Here is a 22,295-nt window from a genome sequence, read left to right on the forward strand (position 1 = left end):
GAGATGTAATCCCTCTGTCAACACTGGCATTCTTCTATTGCGGCATGTTAGTCACAATGGTGTGGGATGGAGGTCAGGTATGAAGGTCCAAATGGCCATTAAAGTTCCCAGTCTCTATGTTGAAGATGGCACCTGTTCCACAAGACGGGCAAGACAATTCAGCCCATCGAGCCTCTGCTAGTGCTCCAAGAAAACTCGGCTATCTGATTCATCCCCTTCTATCTCTCCACTACATACTCTCTCACAGAGAAATATGTCAATCATCATTCTCTCACAACTACCTGTCACCAACGTCTCTCACACGCATCTGTCCATCACCTTTCCCTTACACCCATCTGTCCATCACTTTTCCCTCTCACCCATCTGTCCATCCTCCTTCTCCCTTACCCATCTAAACACTAACATTCTATCGCACCCATATGACCATCATCCTTGTCTCACACAGATCTGACTATTATCATCCTTACACATCCATCTGTCCATCCTCCTCCTCTCACACCCATCTGTCCATCATCCTTCTCTCATACCCATCTTCCATCACCCTTCTAGCACAACAATCTCTCCACTATCCCACTCTCAGATACATCTGTCCACTATCTTCTCTCACATATATCTGTCCATCATCCACTCACACGCATGTCCATCACCTTTCCCTCTCACCCATCTGCCTGTCATCTGCCTCTCCCTCACCCATCTGCCTATCCTCCTCCCTCACCCATCTGTCCATCCTCCTCCTCTCACACCCATATGTACATCCTCCTCCTCTCACACCTGTCCATCATCCTACTCCCTCACCCATCTGACCATCACCCTCCTCCCTCACCCATCTGTCCATCCTCCTTCTCCCTCACCCATCAATCCATCCTCCTCCCTCACCCATCTGTCAATACTCCTACTCCCTCACCCATCTGTCCAACCTTCTCCCTCACCCGTCTGTGCTCATACTCCGCTCAAACCCATCTATACATCATCCTTCTCCCTCACCCATCTGTCCATCCTCCTCCCTCACCCATCTGTCCATCCTCCTTCTCCCTCACCCATCTGTCCATCCTCCTTCTCTCACACGCATCTGTCGATCACCTTTCCCTCTCACCCAACTGTCTGTCATCCCTCTCTGCTTCACCCATCTGTCCATCAACCTCCTCTCACACACACCTGCCCATCAACCTTCTCTCACACCAATCTGTTCAACATCCTTCTCTAACACCCATCTGTCCATCATCCTTCTCTCACACCCATCTGTCCATCCTCCTCCTCTCACACCCAACTGTCCATCATACTTCTCTCACACCCATCTGTCCATCCTCCTCCTCTCACACCCATCTGTCCATCATCCTTCTCTCACTCCCATCTGTCCATCCTCCTCCTCTCACACCCATCTGTCCATCATCCTTCTCTCACACTCATCTGTCCATCCTCCTCCTCTCACACCCATCTCTCCATCATCCTTCTCTAACACCCAACTGTCCATCATCCTTCTCTCACACCCATCTGTCCATTCTCCTCCTCGCACTCCCATCTGTCCATCATACTTCTCTCACACCCATCTGTCCATCCTCCTCCTCTCACACCCATCTGTCCATCATCCTCTCACTCCCATCTGTCCATCCTCCTCCTCTCACACCCATCTGTCCATCATCCTTCTCTCACACCCATCTGTCCATCATCCTTCTCTCACACTCATCTGTCCATCCTCCTCCTCTCACAGCCATCTGTCCATCATCCTTCTCTAACACCCAACTGTCCATTCTCCTCCTCTCACTCCCATCTGTCCATCATCCTCTCACACCCATCTGTCCATTCTCCTCCTCTCACACACATCTGTCAGTTTTCTTTCTCCCTCACCCATCTGTCCATCATCCTTCACACTCACCGATCTGTCCATCCTCATCCTCTCACACCCATCTGTCCATCCACCTCCTCTAACACCCATCTGTCCAACCTCCTCCTCTCACACCCATCTGTCCATCCTCCTTATCTCACACCCATCTGACCATCCTCCTCTGCTCACACCTATCTGTCCATCATCCTTCTCCCTCACCCATCTGTACATCCTCCTTCTCTCACACCCATCTGTCCATCCTCCTCCTCTCACACCCATCTGTCCATCATCCTTCTCTCACACCCATCTGTCCATTCTCCTCCTCTCACACCCGTCTGTCCATCATCCTTCTCTCACATCCATCTGTCCATCTTTCTTCTCTCACACACATCTGTCAATCACGTTTCCCACTCACCCAACTGTCTGTCCTCCTTCTACCTCACCCATCTGTCCATCATCCTCCTCTCACACCCACCTGTCCATCATCCTTCTATCACACCCATCTGTCCATCATCCTTCTCTCACACCCATCTGTCCATCCTACTCCTCTCACACCCATCTGTCCATCATCCTTCTCTCACACCTATCTGTCCATCCTCCTCCTCTCACACCCATCTGTCCATCCTCCTCCTCTCACACATCAGTCCATCATTCTTCTCTCACACCCATCTGTCCATTCTCCTTCTCTCACACCCATCTGTCCATCATCCTTCTCTAACACCCATCTGTCCATTATCCTTCTCTCACACCCATTTGTCCATCATCCTTCTCTCACACCCATATGTCCATCCTCCTCCTCTCACACCAATCTGTCCATCATCCTTCTCTCACACCCATCTGTCCATCATCCTTCACTCACACCCATCTGTCCATTCTCCTCCTCTCACACCCATTTGTCCATCCTCCAACTCTCACACCCATCTGACCTACCTCCTCTCCTCACACGCATCTGTCCATCATCCTTCTCGCTCACCCATCTGACCATCCTCCTCCCTCACCCATCTGTCCATCCTCCTTCTCACTCACCCATCTGTCCATCCTCCTTCTCTCACACCCATCTGTCCATCATCCATCTCTCACACCCATTTGTCCATCATCATTATCTCACACGCTCTGTCCAACCTCCTCCTCTCACACCCATCTATCCATCATCCTTCTCTCACACCCATCTGTACATCATCCTTATCTCACACCCATCTGTCCATCCTCCTCCTCTCACAGCCATCTGTCCATCATCGTTCTCTCACACCAATCTGTCCATTCTCCTCCTCTCACTCCCATCTGTCCATCATCCTCTCACACCCATCTGTCCATCCTCCTCCTCTCACACACATCTGTCAGTTCTCCTTCTCCCTCACCCATCTGTCCATCCTCATCCTCTCACACACATCTGTCCATCCACCTCCTCTGACACCCATATGTGCATCCTCCTCCTCTCACACCCATCTTCCAACATCCTTCTATCACACCCATCTCACATAAATCTGTCCATCGTCCACTCACACGCATCTGTCCATCACTTTTCCCTCACACCCATCTGTCCATCCTGCTTCGCTCACACCCATCTGTCCATCATCCTTCTCTCACACCCATCTGTCCATCCTCCTTCTAGCACAACCATCTCTCCACTATCCCTCTCTCAGATACATCTGTCCACTATCTTCTCTCACATACATCTGTCCATCATCCAATCACACCCATCTGTCCATCACCCTCCTCCCTCACCCATCTGTCCATCCTCCTTCTCCCTCACACATCTGTCCATCCTCCTGCTCTCACACCCATATGTCCATCCTCATCCTCTCACACCCATCTGTCCATCATCCTCCTCTCACATCCATCTGTCCATCCTCCTCCTGTCACATCCATCTGTCCATCATCATTCTCTCACATCCAATTGTCCTTCATCCTTCTCTCACACCCATATGTACATCCTCATACTCTCACACCCATCTGTCCATCATCCTTCTCCCTCACCCATCTGTCCATTCTCCTCCTTTCACTCCCATCTGTCCATCATCCTCTCACACCCATGTGTCCATCCTCCTCCTCTCACACACATCTGTCAGTTCTCCTTCTCCCTCACCCATCTGTCCATCATCCTTCTCACTCACCCATCTGTCCATACTAATCCTCTCACACCCATCGGTCCATCCACCTCCTCCGACACCCATCTGTCCATCGTCCTCCTCTCACACCCATCTTCCAACACCCTTCCATCACACCCATCTCACCACTCTCATCTCACATATATCTGTCCATCGTCCACTCACACGCATCTATCCATCACCTTTCCCTCACACCCATCTGTCCATCACTTTTCCCTCTCAACCATCTGTCCATCCTCCTTCTCCCTCACCCATCTGAACAGTAACCTTCTATCACACCCATATGTGCATCATCCTTGTCTCACACCCATCTGTCCATCGTTCACTCACATGCATCTGTCCATCATCCTTCTCTCTCACTCCCATCTGACCATTATCATCCTTACACATCCATCTGTCCATCCTCCTCCCTCACCCATCTGACCATCCTCCTTCTTCCTCACCTATCTGTCCATCATCCTCCTCTCACACCCACCTGTCCATCATCCTTCTCTCACACCCATCTGTCCATCCTCCTCCTCTCACACCCATCTGTCCATCATCCTTCTCTCACACCTATCAGTCCATCCTCCTCCTCTCACACCCGTCTGTCCATCATCCTTCTCTCACACCCATCTGTCCATCCTCCTCCTCTCACACCCATTTGTCCATCATCCTTCTCTCACACCCATCTGTTCATCCTCCTCTTCTCACAGCCATCTGTCCATCCTCCTTCTCTCACACCCATCTGTCCATCCTTCTCCTCTCACACCCATCTGTTCATCATCCTTCTGTCACACCCATCTGTCCATTCTCCTCCTCTCACTCCCATCTGTCCATCATCCTCTCAAACTCATCTGTCCATCCTCCTCCACTCACACACGTCTGTCAGTTCTCCTTCTCTCTCAGCCATCTTCCATGCTCCTTCTCTCACACCCATCTGTCCATCCTCCTTCTCTCACACACATTTGTCTATCACTTTTCCCTCTCACCCAACTGTCTGTCATGCCTATCTCCCTCACCCATCTGTCTATCCTCCTTCTGCCTCACCCATCTGTCCATCATCCTCCTCTCACACCCACCTGTCCATCATCCTTCTATCACACCCATCTGTCCATCATCCTTCTCTCACACCCATCTGTCCATCCTCCTCCTCTCACACCCGTCTGTCGATCAACCTTCTCTCACACCCATCTGTCCATCCTCCTCCTCTCACACCCATCTGTCCATCATCATTCTCTCACACCCATCTGTTCATCCTCCTCTTCTCACAGCCATCTGTCCATCATCCTTCTCTCACTCCCATCTGTCCATCCTCCTCCTCTCACACCCATCTGTCCATCATCCTTCTCTCACACTCATCTGTCCATCCTCCTCCTCTCACACCCATCTCTCCATCATCCTTCTCTAACACCCAACTGTCCATCATCCTTCTCTCACACCCATCTGTCCATTCTCCTCCTCGCACTCCCATCTGTCCATCATACTTCTCTCACACCCATCTGTCCATCCTCCTCCTCTCACACCCATCTGTCCATCATCCTCTCACTCCCATCTGTCCATCCTCCTCCTCTCACACCCATCTGTCCATCATCCTTCTCTCACACCCATCTGTCCATCATCCTTCTCTCACACTCATCTGTCCATCCTCCTCCTCTCACAGCCATCTGTCCATCATCCTTCTCTAACACCCAACTGTCCATTCTCCTCCTCTCACTCCCATCTGTCCATCATCCTCTCACACCCATCTGTCCATTCTCCTCCTCTCACACACATCTGTCAGTTTTCTTTCTCCCTCACCCATCTGTCCATCATCCTTCACACTCACCGATCTGTCCATCCTCATCCTCTCACACCCATCTGTCCATCCACCTCCTCTAACACCCATCTGTCCAACCTCCTCCTCTCACACCCATCTGTCCATCCTCCTTATCTCACACCCATCTGACCATCCTCCTCTGCTCACACCTATCTGTCCATCATCCTTCTCCCTCACCCATCTGTACATCCTCCTTCTCTCACACCCATCTGTCCATCCTCCTCCTCTCACACCCATCTGTCCATCATCCTTCTCTCACACCCATCTGTCCATTCTCCTCCTCTCACACCCGTCTGTCCATCATCCTTCTCTCACATCCATCTGTCCATCTTTCTTCTCTCACACACATCTGTCAATCACGTTTCCCACTCACCCAACTGTCTGTCCTCCTTCTACCTCACCCATCTGTCCATCATCCTCCTCTCACACCCACCTGTCCATCATCCTTCTATCACACCCATCTGTCCATCATCCTTCTCTCACACCCATCTGTCCATCCTACTCCTCTCACACCCATCTGTCCATCATCCTTCTCTCACACCTATCTGTCCATCCTCCTCCTCTCACACCCATCTGTCCATCCTCCTCCTCTCACACATCAGTCCATCATTCTTCTCTCACACCCATCTGTCCATTCTCCTTCTCTCACACCCATCTGTCCATCATCCTTCTCTAACACCCATCTGTCCATTATCCTTCTCTCACACCCATTTGTCCATCATCCTTCTCTCACACCCATATGTCCATCCTCCTCCTCTCACACCAATCTGTCCATCATCCTTCTCTCACACCCATCTGTCCATCATCCTTCACTCACACCCATCTGTCCATTCTCCTCCTCTCACACCCATTTGTCCATCCTCCAACTCTCACACCCATCTGACCTACCTCCTCTCCTCACACGCATCTGTCCATCATCCTTCTCGCTCACCCATCTGACCATCCTCCTCCCTCACCCATCTGTCCATCCTCCTTCTCACTCACCCATCTGTCCATCCTCCTTCTCTCACACCCATCTGTCCATCATCCATCTCTCACACCCATTTGTCCATCATCATTATCTCACACGCTCTGTCCAACCTCCTCCTCTCACACCCATCTATCCATCATCCTTCTCTCACACCCATCTGTACATCATCCTTATCTCACACCCATCTGTCCATCCTCCTCCTCTCACAGCCATCTGTCCATCATCGTTCTCTCACACCAATCTGTCCATTCTCCTCCTCTCACTCCCATCTGTCCATCATCCTCTCACACCCATCTGTCCATCCTCCTCCTCTCACACACATCTGTCAGTTCTCCTTCTCCCTCACCCATCTGTCCATCCTCATCCTCTCACACACATCTGTCCATCCACCTCCTCTGACACCCATATGTGCATCCTCCTCCTCTCACACCCATCTTCCAACATCCTTCTATCACACCCATCTCACATAAATCTGTCCATCGTCCACTCACACGCATCTGTCCATCACTTTTCCCTCACACCCATCTGTCCATCCTGCTTCGCTCACACCCATCTGTCCATCCTCCTTCTAGCACAACCATCTCTCCACTATCCCTCTCTCAGATACATCTGTCCACTATCTTCTCTCACATACATCTGTCCATCATCCAATCACACCCATCTGTCCATCACCCTCCTCCCTCACCCATCTGTCCATCCTCCTTCTCCCTCACACATCTGTCCATCCTCCTGCTCTCACACCCATATGTCCATCCTCATCCTCTCACACCCATCTGTCCATCATCCTCCTCTCACATCCATCTGTCCATCCTCCTCCTGTCACATCCATCTGTCCATCATCATTCTCTCACATCCAATTGTCCTTCATCCTTCTCTCACACCCATATGTACATCCTCATACTCTCACACCCATCTGTCCATCATCCTTCTCCCTCACCCATCTGTCCATTCTCCTCCTTTCACTCCCATCTGTCCATCATCCTCTCACACCCATGTGTCCATCCTCCTCCTCTCACACACATCTGTCAGTTCTCCTTCTCCCTCACCCATCTGTCCATCATCCTTCTCACTCACCCATCTGTCCATACTAATCCTCTCACACCCATCGGTCCATCCACCTCCTCTGACACCCATCTGTCCATCGTCCTCCTCTCACACCCATCTTCCAACACCCTTCCATCACACCCATCTCACCACTCTCATCTCACATATATCTGTCCATCGTCCACTCACACGCATCTATCCATCACCTTTCCCTCACACCCATCTGTCCATCACTTTTCCCTCTCAACCATCTGTCCATCCTCCTTCTCCCTCACCCATCTGAACAGTAACCTTCTATCACACCCATATGTGCATCATCCTTGTCTCACACCCATCTGTCCATCGTTCACTCACATGCATCTGTCCATCATCCTTCTCTCTCACTCCCATCTGACCATTATCATCCTTACACATCCATCTGTCCATCCTCCTCCCTCACCCATCTGACCATCCTCCTTCTTCCTCACCTATCTGTCCATCATCCTCCTCTCACACCCACCTGTCCATCATCCTTCTCTCACACCCATCTGTCCATCCTCCTCCTCTCACACCCATCTGTCCATCATCCTTCTCTCACACCTATCAGTCCATCCTCCTCCTCTCACACCCGTCTGTCCATCATCCTTCTCTCACACCCATCTGTCCATCCTCCTCCTCTCACACCCATTTGTCCATCATCCTTCTCTCACACCCATCTGTTCATCCTCCTCTTCTCACAGCCATCTGTCCATCCTCCTTCTCTCACACCCATCTGTCCATCCTTCTCCTCTCACACCCATCTGTTCATCATCCTTCTGTCACACCCATCTGTCCATTCTCCTCCTCTCACTCCCATCTGTCCATCATCCTCTCAAACTCATCTGTCCATCCTCCTCCACTCACACACGTCTGTCAGTTCTCCTTCTCTCTCAGCCATCTTCCATGCTCCTTCTCTCACACCCATCTGTCCATCCTCCTTCTCTCACACACATTTGTCTATCACTTTTCCCTCTCACCCAACTGTCTGTCATGCCTATCTCCCTCACCCATCTGTCTATCCTCCTTCTGCCTCACCCATCTGTCCATCATCCTCCTCTCACACCCACCTGTCCATCATCCTTCTATCACACCCATCTGTCCATCATCCTTCTCTCACACCCATCTGTCCATCCTCCTCCTCTCACACCCGTCTGTCGATCAACCTTCTCTCACACCCATCTGTCCATCCTCCTCCTCTCACACCCATCTGTCCATCATCATTCTCTCACACCCATCTGTTCATCCTCCTCTTCTCACAGCCATCTGTCCATCATCCTTCTCTCACAACCATTTGTCCATCATCCTATTCTCACACCGATCTGTCCATCCTCCTCCTCTCACACCCATCTGTCCATCATCCTTCTCTCACACCCATCTGTCCATCAGGCTTCTCTCACACCCATCTGTCCATCCTCCTCTCAGACACATCTGTCAGTTCTCCTTCTCCCTCACACATCTCTCCATCATCCTTCTCCCTCACCCATCTGTCCATCCTCATCCCCTCACACCCATCTGTCCATCCACCTCCTCTGACACCCAACTGTCCATCCTCCTAATCTCACACCCATCTTCCAACATCCTTCTATCACACCCATCTCACCACTATCATCTCACATAAATCTGTCCATCGTCCACTCACATGCAACTGTCCATCACCTTTCCCTCACCCCCATCTGTCCATCCTCCTTCTCCCTCACCCATCTAAACACTAACCTTCTATCACACCCATATGTCCATCATCCTTGTCTCACACCCATCTGTCCATCATCCTTCTCTCACACCCATCGGTCCACTCTACTCCTCTCACTCCCATCTGTCCATCATCCTCTCAAACCCATCTGTCCATCCTCCTCCTCTCACATACGTCTGTCAGTTCTCCTACTCTCTCACCCATCTTCCATGGTCCTTCTCTCACACCCATCTGTCCATCCTCCTTCTCTCATACACATCTGTCTATCACTTTTCCCTCTCACCCAACTGTATGTCATGCCTCTCTTCCTCACAACTCTGTCTATCCTCCTTCTGCCTCACCCATCAGTCCATCATCCTCCTCTCACACCCACCTGTCCATCATCCTTCTATCACACCCATCTGTCCATCATCCTTCCCTCACACGCATCTGTCCATCCTCCTCCTCTCACTCCCGTCTGTCCATCATCCTTCTCTCACACCCATTTGTCCATCCTCCTCCTCTCACACCCATCAGTCCATCATCCTTCCCACACCCATCCGTCCATTCTCCTCCTCTCACACCCATCTGTCCAACATCCTTCTCTCACACCCATCTGTTCATCCTCCTCCTCTGACACCCATCTGTCCATCATCCTTCTCTCACACCCATTTGTCCATCATCCTTCTCTCACACCCATCTGTTCATCCTCCTCTTCTCACAGCCATCTGTCCATCATCCTTCTCTCACACCCATCTGTCCATCCTCCTCCTCTCACACCCATCTGTTCATCATCCATCTGTCACACCCATCTATCCATTCTCCTCTGCTCACACCTATCTGTCCATCCTCCTTCTCTCACACACATCTGTCTATCACTTTTCCCTCTCACCCAACTGTCTGTCATGCCTATCTCCCTCACCCATCTGTCTATCCTCCTTCTGCCTCACCCATCTGTCCATCATCCTCCTCTCACACCCACCTGTCCATCATCCTTCTATCACACCCATCTGTCCATCATCCTTCTCTCACACCCATCTGTCCTTCCCCCTCCTCTCACACCCGTCTGTCGATCAACCTTCTCTCACACCCATCTGTCCATCCTCCTCCTCTCACACCCATCTGTCCATCATCCTTCCCTCACACCCGTCTGTCCATTCTCCTTCTCTCACACCCATCTGTCCATCATCCTTCTCTCACACCCATTTGTCCATCATCATTCTCTCACACCCATCTGTTCATCCTCCTCTTCTCACAGCCATCTGTCCATCATCCTTCTCTCACAACCATTTGTCCATCATCCTATTCTCACACCGATCTGTCCATCCTCCTCCTCTCACACCCATCTGTCCATCATCCTTCTCTCACACCCATCTGTCCATCAGGCTTCTCTCACACCCATCTGTCCATCCTCCTCTCAGACACATCTGTCAGTTCTCCTTCTCCCTCACCCATCTCTCCATCATCCTTCTCCTTCACCCATCTGTCCATCCTCATCCCCTCACACCCATCTGTCCATCCACCTCCTCTGACACCCAACTGTCCATCCTCCTCCTCTCACACCCATCTTCCAACATCCTTCTATCACACCCATCTCACCACTATCATCTCACATAAATCTGTCCATCGTCCACTCACATGCATCTGTCCATCACCTTTCCCTCACCCCCATCTGTCCATCCTCCTTCTCCCTCACCCATCTAAACACTAACCTTCTATCATACCCATATGTCCATCATCCTTGTCTCACACCCATCTGTCCATCATCCTTCTCTCACACCCATCTGTCCATTCTACTCCTCTCACTCCCATCTGTCCATCATCCTCTCAAACCCATCTGTCCATCCTCCTCCTCTCACATACGTCTGTCAGTTCTCCTTCTCTCTCACCCATCTTCCATGGTCCTTCTCTCACACCCATCTGTCCATCCTCCTTCTCTCACACACATTTGTCTATCACTTTTCCCTCTCACCCAACTGTCTGTCATGCCTATCTCCCTCACCCATCTGTCTATCCTCCTTCTGCCTCACCCATCTGTCCATCATCCTCCTCTCACACCCACCTGTCCATCATCCTTCTATCACACCCATCTGTCCATCATCCTTCTCTCACACCCATCTGTCCATCCTCCTCCTCTCACACCCGTCTGTCGATCAACCTTCTCTCACACCCATCTGTCCATCCTCCTCCTCTCACACCCATCTGTCCATCATCATTCTCTCACACCCATCTGTTCATCCTCCTCTTCTCACAGCCATCTGTCCATCATCCTTCTCTCACAACCATTTGTCCATCATCCTATTCTCACACCGATCTGTCCATCCTCCTCCTCTCACACCCATCTGTCCATCATCCTTCTCTCACACCCATCTGTCCATCAGGCTTCTCTCACACCCATCTGTCCATCCTCCTCTCAGACACATCTGTCAGTTCTCCTTCTCCCTCACACATCTCTCCATCATCCTTCTCCCTCACCCATCTGTCCATCCTCATCCCCTCACACCCATCTGTCCATCCACCTCCTCTGACACCCAACTGTCCATCCTCCTAATCTCACACCCATCTTCCAACATCCTTCTATCACACCCATCTCACCACTATCATCTCACATAAATCTGTCCATCGTCCACTCACATGCAACTGTCCATCACCTTTCCCTCACCCCCATCTGTCCATCCTCCTTCTCCCTCACCCATCTAAACACTAACCTTCTATCACACCCATATGTCCATCATCCTTGTCTCACACCCATCTGTCCATCATCCTTCTCTCACACCCATCGGTCCACTCTACTCCTCTCACTCCCATCTGTCCATCATCCTCTCAAACCCATCTGTCCATCCTCCTCCTCTCACATACGTCTGTCAGTTCTCCTACTCTCTCACCCATCTTCCATGGTCCTTCTCTCACACCCATCTGTCCATCCTCCTTCTCTCATACACATCTGTCTATCACTTTTCCCTCTCACCCAACTGTATGTCATGCCTCTCTTCCTCACAACTCTGTCTATCCTCCTTCTGCCTCACCCATCAGTCCATCATCCTCCTCTCACACCCACCTGTCCATCATCCTTCTATCACACCCATCTGTCCATCATCCTTCCCTCACACGCATCTGTCCATCCTCCTCCTCTCACTCCCGTCTGTCCATCATCCTTCTCTCACACCCATTTGTCCATCCTCCTCCTCTCACACCCATCAGTCCATCATCCTTCCCACACCCATCCGTCCATTCTCCTCCTCTCACACCCATCTGTCCAACATCCTTCTCTCACACCCATCTGTTCATCCTCCTCCTCTGACACCCATCTGTCCATCATCCTTCTCTCACACCCATTTGTCCATCATCCTTCTCTCACACCCATCTGTTCATCCTCCTCTTCTCACAGCCATCTGTCCATCATCCTTCTCTCACACCCATCTGTCCATCCTCCTCCTCTCACACCCATCTGTTCATCATCCATCTGTCACACCCATCTATCCATTCTCCTCTGCTCACACCTATCTGTCCATCCTCCTTCTCTCACACACATCTGTCTATCACTTTTCCCTCTCACCCAACTGTCTGTCATGCCTATCTCCCTCACCCATCTGTCTATCCTCCTTCTGCCTCACCCATCTGTCCATCATCCTCCTCTCACACCCACCTGTCCATCATCCTTCTATCACACCCATCTGTCCATCATCCTTCTCTCACACCCATCTGTCCTTCCCCCTCCTCTCACACCCGTCTGTCGATCAACCTTCTCTCACACCCATCTGTCCATCCTCCTCCTCTCACACCCATCTGTCCATCATCCTTCCCTCACACCCGTCTGTCCATTCTCCTTCTCTCACACCCATCTGTCCATCATCCTTCTCTCACACCCATTTGTCCATCATCATTCTCTCACACCCATCTGTTCATCCTCCTCTTCTCACAGCCATCTGTCCATCATCCTTCTCTCACAACCATTTGTCCATCATCCTATTCTCACACCGATCTGTCCATCCTCCTCCTCTCACACCCATCTGTCCATCATCCTTCTCTCACACCCATCTGTCCATCAGGCTTCTCTCACACCCATCTGTCCATCCTCCTCTCAGACACATCTGTCAGTTCTCCTTCTCCCTCACCCATCTCTCCATCATCCTTCTCCTTCACCCATCTGTCCATCCTCATCCCCTCACACCCATCTGTCCATCCACCTCCTCTGACACCCAACTGTCCATCCTCCTCCTCTCACACCCATCTTCCAACATCCTTCTATCACACCCATCTCACCACTATCATCTCACATAAATCTGTCCATCGTCCACTCACATGCATCTGTCCATCACCTTTCCCTCACCCCCATCTGTCCATCCTCCTTCTCCCTCACCCATCTAAACACTAACCTTCTATCATACCCATATGTCCATCATCCTTGTCTCACACCCATCTGTCCATCATCCTTCTCTCACACCCATCTGTCCATTCTACTCCTCTCACTCCCATCTGTCCATCATCCTCTCAAACCCATCTGTCCATCCTCCTCCTCTCACACCCATCTGTCCATCATCCTTCTCTCACACCCATCTTCCATCATCATTCTAGCACAACCATCTCTCCACTATCCCTCTCTCAGATACATCTGTCCACTATCTTCTCTCACATACATCTGTCCATCATCCTCTCACACCCATCTTTCCATCATCCATTTCTCACACCCCTATGTCCATCCTCCTCCTCTCACACCCATCTGTCCATCATCCTTCTCTCACACACATCTGTCCATCATCCTTCTCTCACACCCATCTGTCCATTCTCCTCCTCTCACTCCCATCTGTCCATCATCCTCTCAAACCCATCTGTCCATCCTCCTCCTCTCACACACATCTGTCAGTTCTCCTTCTCTCTCACCCATCTGTCCATCCTCCTTCTCTCACACGCATCTGTCAATCACGTTTCCCACTCACCCAACTGTCTGTCATCCTTCTCTCCTTCACCCATCTGTCTCTCCTCCTTCTCCCTCACCCATCTGTCCATCCTCCACATTTCTTACCCATATGTCCATCATCCTCCTCTCACACCCATCTGTCCATCATCCTTCTCTCACACACATCTGTCCATTCTCCTCCTCTCACACCCATCTGTCCATCATCCTTCTATCACACCCATCTGTCCATCAGGCTTCTCTCACACCCATCTGTCCATCCTCCTCCTCTCAGACACATCTGTCAGTTCTCCTTCTCCCTCACCCATCTCTCCATCATCCTTCTCCTTCACCCATCTGTCCATCCTCATCCCCTCACACCCATCTGTCCATCCACCTCCTCTGACACCCAACTGTCCATCCTCCTCCTCTCACACCCATCTTCCAACATCCTTCTATCACACCCATCTCACCACTATCATCTCACATAAATCTGTCCATCGTCCACTCACATGCAACTGTCCATCACCTTTCCCTCACCCCCATCTGTCCATCCTCCTTCTCCCTCACCCATCTAAACACTAACCTTCTATCACACCCATATGTCCATCATCCTTGTCTCACACCCATCTGTCCATCATCCTTCTCTCACACCCATCTGTCCATTCTACTCCTCTCACTCCCATCTGTCCATCATCCTCTCAAACCCATCTGTCCATCCTCCTCCTCTCACATACGTCTGTCAGTTCTCCTTCTCTCTCACCCATCTTCTATGCTCCTTCTCTCACACCCATCTGTGCATCCTCCTACTCTCACACCCATCTTCCAACATCCTTCTATCACACCCATCTCACAACTATCATCTCACATACACATGTCCATTGTCCACTCACACGCATCTGTCCATCACCTTTCCCTCACACCCATCTGTCCATCACTTTTCCCTCTCACCCACCTGTCCATCCTCCTCCGCTCACAGCCATCTGTCCATCCTCCTCCTCTCAGACCCATCTGTCCATCCTCCTCTGCTCACACCCATCTGTCCATCCTCCTCCTCTCACACCCATCTGTCCATCATCCTTCTCTCACACCCATCTTCCATCATCATTCTAGCACAACCATCTCTCCACTATCCCTCTCTCAGATACATCTGTCCACTATCTTCTCTCACATACATCTGTCCATCATCCTCTCACACCCATCTTTCCATCATCCATTTCTCACACCCCTATGTCCATCCTCCTCCTCTCACACCCATCTGTCCATCATCCTTCTCTCACACCCATCTGTCCATCAGGCTTCTCTCACACCCATCTGTCCATCCTCCTCTCAGACACATCTGTCAGTTCTCCTTCTCCCTCACACATCTCTCCATCATCCTTCTCCCTCACCCATCTGTCCATCCTCATCCCCTCACACCCATCTGTCCATCCACCTCCTCTGACACCCAACTGTCCATCCTCCTAATCTCACACCCATCTTCCAACATCCTTCTATCACACCCATCTCACCACTATCATCTCACATAAATCTGTCCATCGTCCACTCACATGCAACTGTCCATCACCTTTCCCTCACACCCATCTGTCCATCCTCCTTCTCCCTCACCCATCTAAACACTAACCTTCTATCACACCCATATGTCCATCATCCTTGTCTCACACCCATCTGTCCATCATCCTTCTCTCACACCCATCGGTCCACTCTACTCCTCTCACTCCCATCTGTCCATCATCCTCTCAAACCCATCTGTCCATCCTCCTCCTCTCACATACGTCTGTCAGTTCTCCTACTCTCTCACCCATCTTCCATGCTCCTTCTCTCACACCCATCTGTCCATCCTCCTTCTCTCATACGCATCTGTCTATCACTTTTCCCTCTCACCCAACTGTATGTCATGCCTCTCTTCCTCACAACTCTGTCTATCCTCCTTCTGCCTCACCCATCAGTCCATCATCCTCCTCTCACACCCACCTGTCCATCATCCTTCTATCACACCCATCTGTCCATCATCCTTCCCTCACACCCATCTGTCCATCCTCCTCCTCTCACTCCCGTCTGTCCATCATCCTTCTCTCACACCCATTTGTCCATCCTCCTCCTCTCACACCCATCAGTCCATCATCCTTCCCACACCCATCCGTCCATTCTCCTCCTCTCACACCCATCTGTCCAACATCCTTCTCTCACACCCATCTGTTCAACCTCCTCTGATGACACCCATCTGTCCATCATCCTTCTCTCACACCCATTTGTCCATCATCCTTCTCTCACACCCATCTGTTCATCCTCCTCTTCTCACAGCCAGCTGTCCATCATCCTTCTCTCACACCCATCTGTCCATCCTCCTCCTCTCACACCCATCTGTTCATCATCCATCTGTCACACCCATCTGTCCATTCTCCTCCGCTCACACCTATCTGTCCATCCTCCTTCTCTCACACACATCTGTCTATCACTTTTCCCTCTCACCCAACTGTCTGTCATGCCTATCTCCCTCACCCATCTGTCTATCCTCCTTCTGCCTCACCCATCTGTCCATCATCCTCCTCTCACACCCACCTGTCCATCATCCTTCTATCACACCCATCTGTCCATCATCCTTCTCTCACACCCATCTGTCCTTCCCCCTCCTCTCACACCCGTCTGTCGATCAACCTTCTCTCACACCCATCTGTCCATCCTCCTCCTCTCACACCCATCTGTCCATCATCCTTCCCTCACACCCGTCTGTCCATTCTCCTTCTCTCACACCCATCTGTCCATCATCCTTCTCTCACACCCATTTGTCCATCATCATTCTCTCACACCCATCTGTTCATCCTCCTCTTCTCACAGCCATCTGTCCATCATCCTTCTCTCACAACCATTTGTCCATCATCCTATTCTCACACCGATCTGTCCATCCTCCTCCTCTCACACCCATCTGTCCATCAGGCTTCTCTCACACCCATCTGTCCATCCTCCTCCTCTCAGACACATCTGTCAGTTCTCCTTCTCCCTCACCCATCTCTCCATCATCCTTCTCCTTCACCCATCTGTCCATCCTCATCCCCTCACACCCATCTGTCCATCCACCTCCTCTGACACCCAACTGTCCATCCTCCTCCTCTCATACCCATCTTCCAACATCCTTCTATCACACCCATCTCACCACTATCATCTCACATAAATCTGTCCATCGTCCACTCACATGCATCTGTCCATCACCTTTCCCTCACCCCCATCTGTCCATCCTCCTTCTCCCTCACCCATCTAAACACTAACCTTCTATCATACCCATATGTCCATCATCCTTGTCTCACACCCATCTGTCCATCATCCTTCTCTCACACCCATCTGTCCATTCTACTCCTCTCACTCCCATCTGTCCATCATCCTCTCAAACCCATCTGTCCATCCTCCTCCTCTCACACCCATCTGTCCATCATCCTTCTCTCACACCCATCTTCCATCATCATTCTAGCACAACCATCTCTCCACTATCCCTCTCTCAGATACATCTGTCCACTATCTTCTCTCACATACATCTGTCCATCATCCTCTCACACCCATCTTTCCATCATCCATTTCTCTCACCCCTATGTCCATCCTCCTCCTCTCACACCCATCTGTCCATCATCCTTCTCTCACACACATCTGTCCATCATCCTTCTCTCACACCCATCTGTCCATTCTCCTCCTCTCACTCCCATCTGTCCATCATCCTCTCAAACCCATCTGTCCATCCTCCTCCTCTCACACACATCTGTCAGTTCTCCTTCTCTCTCACCCATCTGTCCATCCTCCTTCTCTCACACGCATCTGTCAATCACGTTTCCCACTCACCCAACTGTCTGTCATCCTTCTCTCCTTCACCCATCTGTCTCTCCTCCTTCTCCCTCACCCATCTGTCCATCCTCCACATTTCTTACCCATATGTCCATCATCCTCCTCTCACACCCATCTGTCCATCATCCTTCTCTCACACACATCTGTCCATTCTCCTCCTCTCACACCCATCTGTCCATCATCCTTCTCTTACACCCTTCTGTCCATCCTCATTATCTCACACGCATCTGTCGATCACCTTTCCCTCTCACCCAACTGTCTGTCATCCCTCTCTGCCTCACCCATATGTCCATCCTCCTCCTCTCACACCCATCTGTCCATCATCCTTCTCTCACACACATCTGTCCATTCTCCTACTCTCACACCGATCTGTCCATCATCCTTCTCTCACACCCATCTGTCCATCATACTTCTCTCTCACCCATCTGTCCATCCTCCTCCTCTCACACCCATCTGTCCATCCTCCTCCTCTCACACCCATCTGTCCATCATCCTTCTCTAACACCCAACTGGCCATCATCCTTCTCTCACACCCATCTGTCAATTCTCCTCCTATCACTCCCATTTGTCCATAATCCTTCTCTCACACCCATCTGTCCATCACCCTCTCAGACCCATCTGTCCATCCTCCCGCTCTCACACACATCTGTCAGTTCTCCTTCTCCCTCACCCATCTGTCCATCCACCTCCTCTGACACCCATCTGTCCATCCTCCTCATCTCACAACCATCTTCCAACATCCTTCTATCACACCCATCTCACCACTATCATCTCACATACATCTGTCCATCATCCACTCACATGCCTCTGTCCATCACCTTTCCCTCTCACCCATCTGACCATCCTCCTTCTCTCTCACCCATCTGAACACTAACCTTCTAACACACCCATAATTGCATCATACTTGTCTAACATCCATCTGTCCATCGTTCACTCACATGCATCTGTCCATCACCCTTCTCTCTCACTCCCATCTGAGCATTATCATCCTTACCCATCTATCTGTCCATCCTCTTCTGCTCACACCCATCTGTCCATCCTCCTCCTCTCACACCCATCTGTCCATCCTCCTCGTCTCACACCGATCTGACCATCCTCCTCTGCTCACACACATCTGTCCATCATCCTTCTCCCTCACCCATCTGTCCATCCTCCTTCTCCTTCACCCATCTGTCCATCATCCTTCTCTCACACCCATCTGTCCTTCCCCCTCCTCTCACACCCGTCTGTCGATCAACCTTCTCTCACACCCATCTGTCCATCCTCCTCCTCTCACACCCATCTGTCCATCATCCTTCCCTCACACCCGTCTGTCCATTCTCCTTCTCTCACACCCATCTGTCCATCATCCTTCTCTCACACCCATTTGTCCATCATCATTCTCTCACACCCATCTGTTCATCCTCCTCTTCTCACATCCATCTGTCCATCCTCCTCCTGTCACATCCATCTGTCCATCCTCATCCTCTCACACCCATCTGTCCATCATCCTCCTCTCACATCCATCTGTCCATCCTCCTCCTGTCACATCCATCTGTCCATCATCATTCTCTCACATCCAATTGTCCTTCATCCTTCTCTCACACCCATATGTACATCCTCATACTCTCACACCCATCTGTCCATCATCCTTCTCCCTCACCCATCTGTCCATTCTCCTCCTTTCACTCCCATCTGTCCATCATCCTCTCACACCCATGTGTCCATCCTCCTCCTCTCACACACATCTGTCAGTTCTCCTTCTCCCTCACCCATCTGTCCATCATCCTTCTCACTCACCCATCTGTCCATACTAATCCTCTCACACCCATCGGTCCATCCACCTCCTCTGACACCCATCTGTCCATCGTCCTCCTCTCACACCCATCTTCCAACACCCTTCCATCACACCCATCTCACCACTCTCATCTCACATATATCTGTCCATCGTCCACTCACACGCATCTATCCATCACCTTTCCCTCACACCCATCTGTCCATCACTTTTCCCTCTCAACCATCTGTCCATCCTCCTTCTCCCTCACCCATCTGAACAGTAACCTTCTATCACACCCATATGTGCATCATCCTTGTCTCACACCCATCTGTCCATCGTTCACTCACATGCATCTGTCCATCATCCTTCTCTCTCACTCCCATCTGACCATTATCATCCTTACACATCCATCTGTCCATCCTCCTCCCTCACCCATCTGACCATCCTCCTTCTTCCTCACCTATCTGTCCATCATCCTCCTCTCACACCCACCTGTCCATCATCCTTCTCTCACACCCATCTGTCCATCCTCCTCCTCTCACACCCATCTGTCCATCATCCTTCTCTCACACCTATCAGTCCATCCTCCTCCTCTCACACCCGTCTGTCCATCATCCTTCTCTCACACCCATCTGTCCATCCTCCTCCTCTCACACCCATTTGTCCATCATCCTTCTCTCACACCCATCTGTTCATCCTCCTCTTCTCACAGCCATCTGTCCATCCTCCTTCTCTCACACCCATCTGTCCATCCTTCTCCTCTCACACCCATCTGTTCATCATCCTTCTGTCACACCCATCTGTCCATTCTCCTCCTCTCACTCCCATCTGTCCATCATCCTCTCAAACTCATCTGTCCATCCTCCTCCACTCACACACGTCTGTCAGTTCTCCTTCTCTCTCAGCCATCTTCCATGCTCCTTCTCTCACACCCATCTGTCCATCCTCCTTCTCTCACACACATTTGTCTATCACTTTTCCCTCTCACCCAACTGTCTGTCATGCCTATCTCCCTCACCCATCTGTCTATCCTCCTTCTGCCTCACCCATCTGTCCATCATCCTCCTCTCACACCCACCTGTCCATCATCCTTCTATCACACCCATCTGTCCATCATCCTTCTCTCACACCCATCTGTCCATCCTCCTCCTCTCACACCCGTCTGTCGATCAACCTTCTCTCACAACCATCTGTCCATCCTCCTCCTCTCACACCCATCTGTCCATCATCATTCTCTCACACCCATCTGTTCATCCTCCTCTTCTCACAGCCATCTGTCCATCATCCTTCTCTCACAACCATTTGTCCATCATCCTATTCTCACACCGATCTGTCCATCCTCCTCCTCTCACACCCATCTGTCCATCATCCTTCTCTCACACCCATCTGTCCATCAGGCTTCTCTCACACCCATCTGTCCATCCTCCTCTCAGACACATCTGTCAGTTCTCCTTCTCCCTCACACATCTCTCCATCATCCTTCTCCCTCACCCATCTGTCCATCCTCATCCCCTCACACCCATCTGTCCATCCACCTCCTCTGACACCCAACTGTCCATCCTCCTAATCTCACACCCATCTTCCAACATCCTTCTATCACACCCATCTCACCACTATCATCTCACATAAATCTGTCCATCGTCCACTCACATGCAACTGTCCATCACCTTTCCCTCACCCCCATCTGTCCATCCTCCTTCTCCCTCACCCATCTAAACACTAACCTTCTATCACACCCATATGTCCATCATCCTTGTCTCACACCCATCTGTCCATCATCCTTCTCTCACACCCATCGGTCCACTCTACTCCTCTCACTCCCATCTGTCCATCATCCTCTCAAACCCATCTGTCCATCCTCCTCCTCTCACATACGTCTGTCAGTTCTCCTACTCTCTCACCCATCTTCCATGCTCCTTCTCTCACACCCATCTGTCCATCCTCCTTCTCTCATACACATCTGTCTATCACTTTTCCCTCTCACCCAACTGTATGTCATGCCTCTCTTCCTCACAACTCTGTCTATCCTCCTTCTGCCTCACCCATCAGTCCATCATCCTCCTCTCACACCCACCTGTCCATCATCCTTCTATCACACCCATCTGTCCATCATCCTTCCCTCACACCCATCTGTCCATCCTCCTCCTCTCACTCCCGTCTGTCCATCATCCTTCTCTCACACCCATTTGTCCATCCTCCTCCTCTCACACCCATCAGTCCATCATCCTTCCCACACCCATCCGTCCATTCTCCTCCTCTCACACCCATCTGTCCAACATCCTTCTCTCACACCCATCTGTTCATCCTCCTCCTCTGACACCCATCTGTCCATCATCCTTCTCTCACACCCATTTGTCCATCATCCTTCTCTCACACCCATCTGTT

This window comes from Hemitrygon akajei, chromosome 6 (genome assembly GCF_048418815.1).
Source record: "Hemitrygon akajei chromosome 6, sHemAka1.3, whole genome shotgun sequence".
Classification (NCBI taxonomy): Eukaryota; Metazoa; Chordata; class Chondrichthyes; order Myliobatiformes; family Dasyatidae; genus Hemitrygon; species Hemitrygon akajei.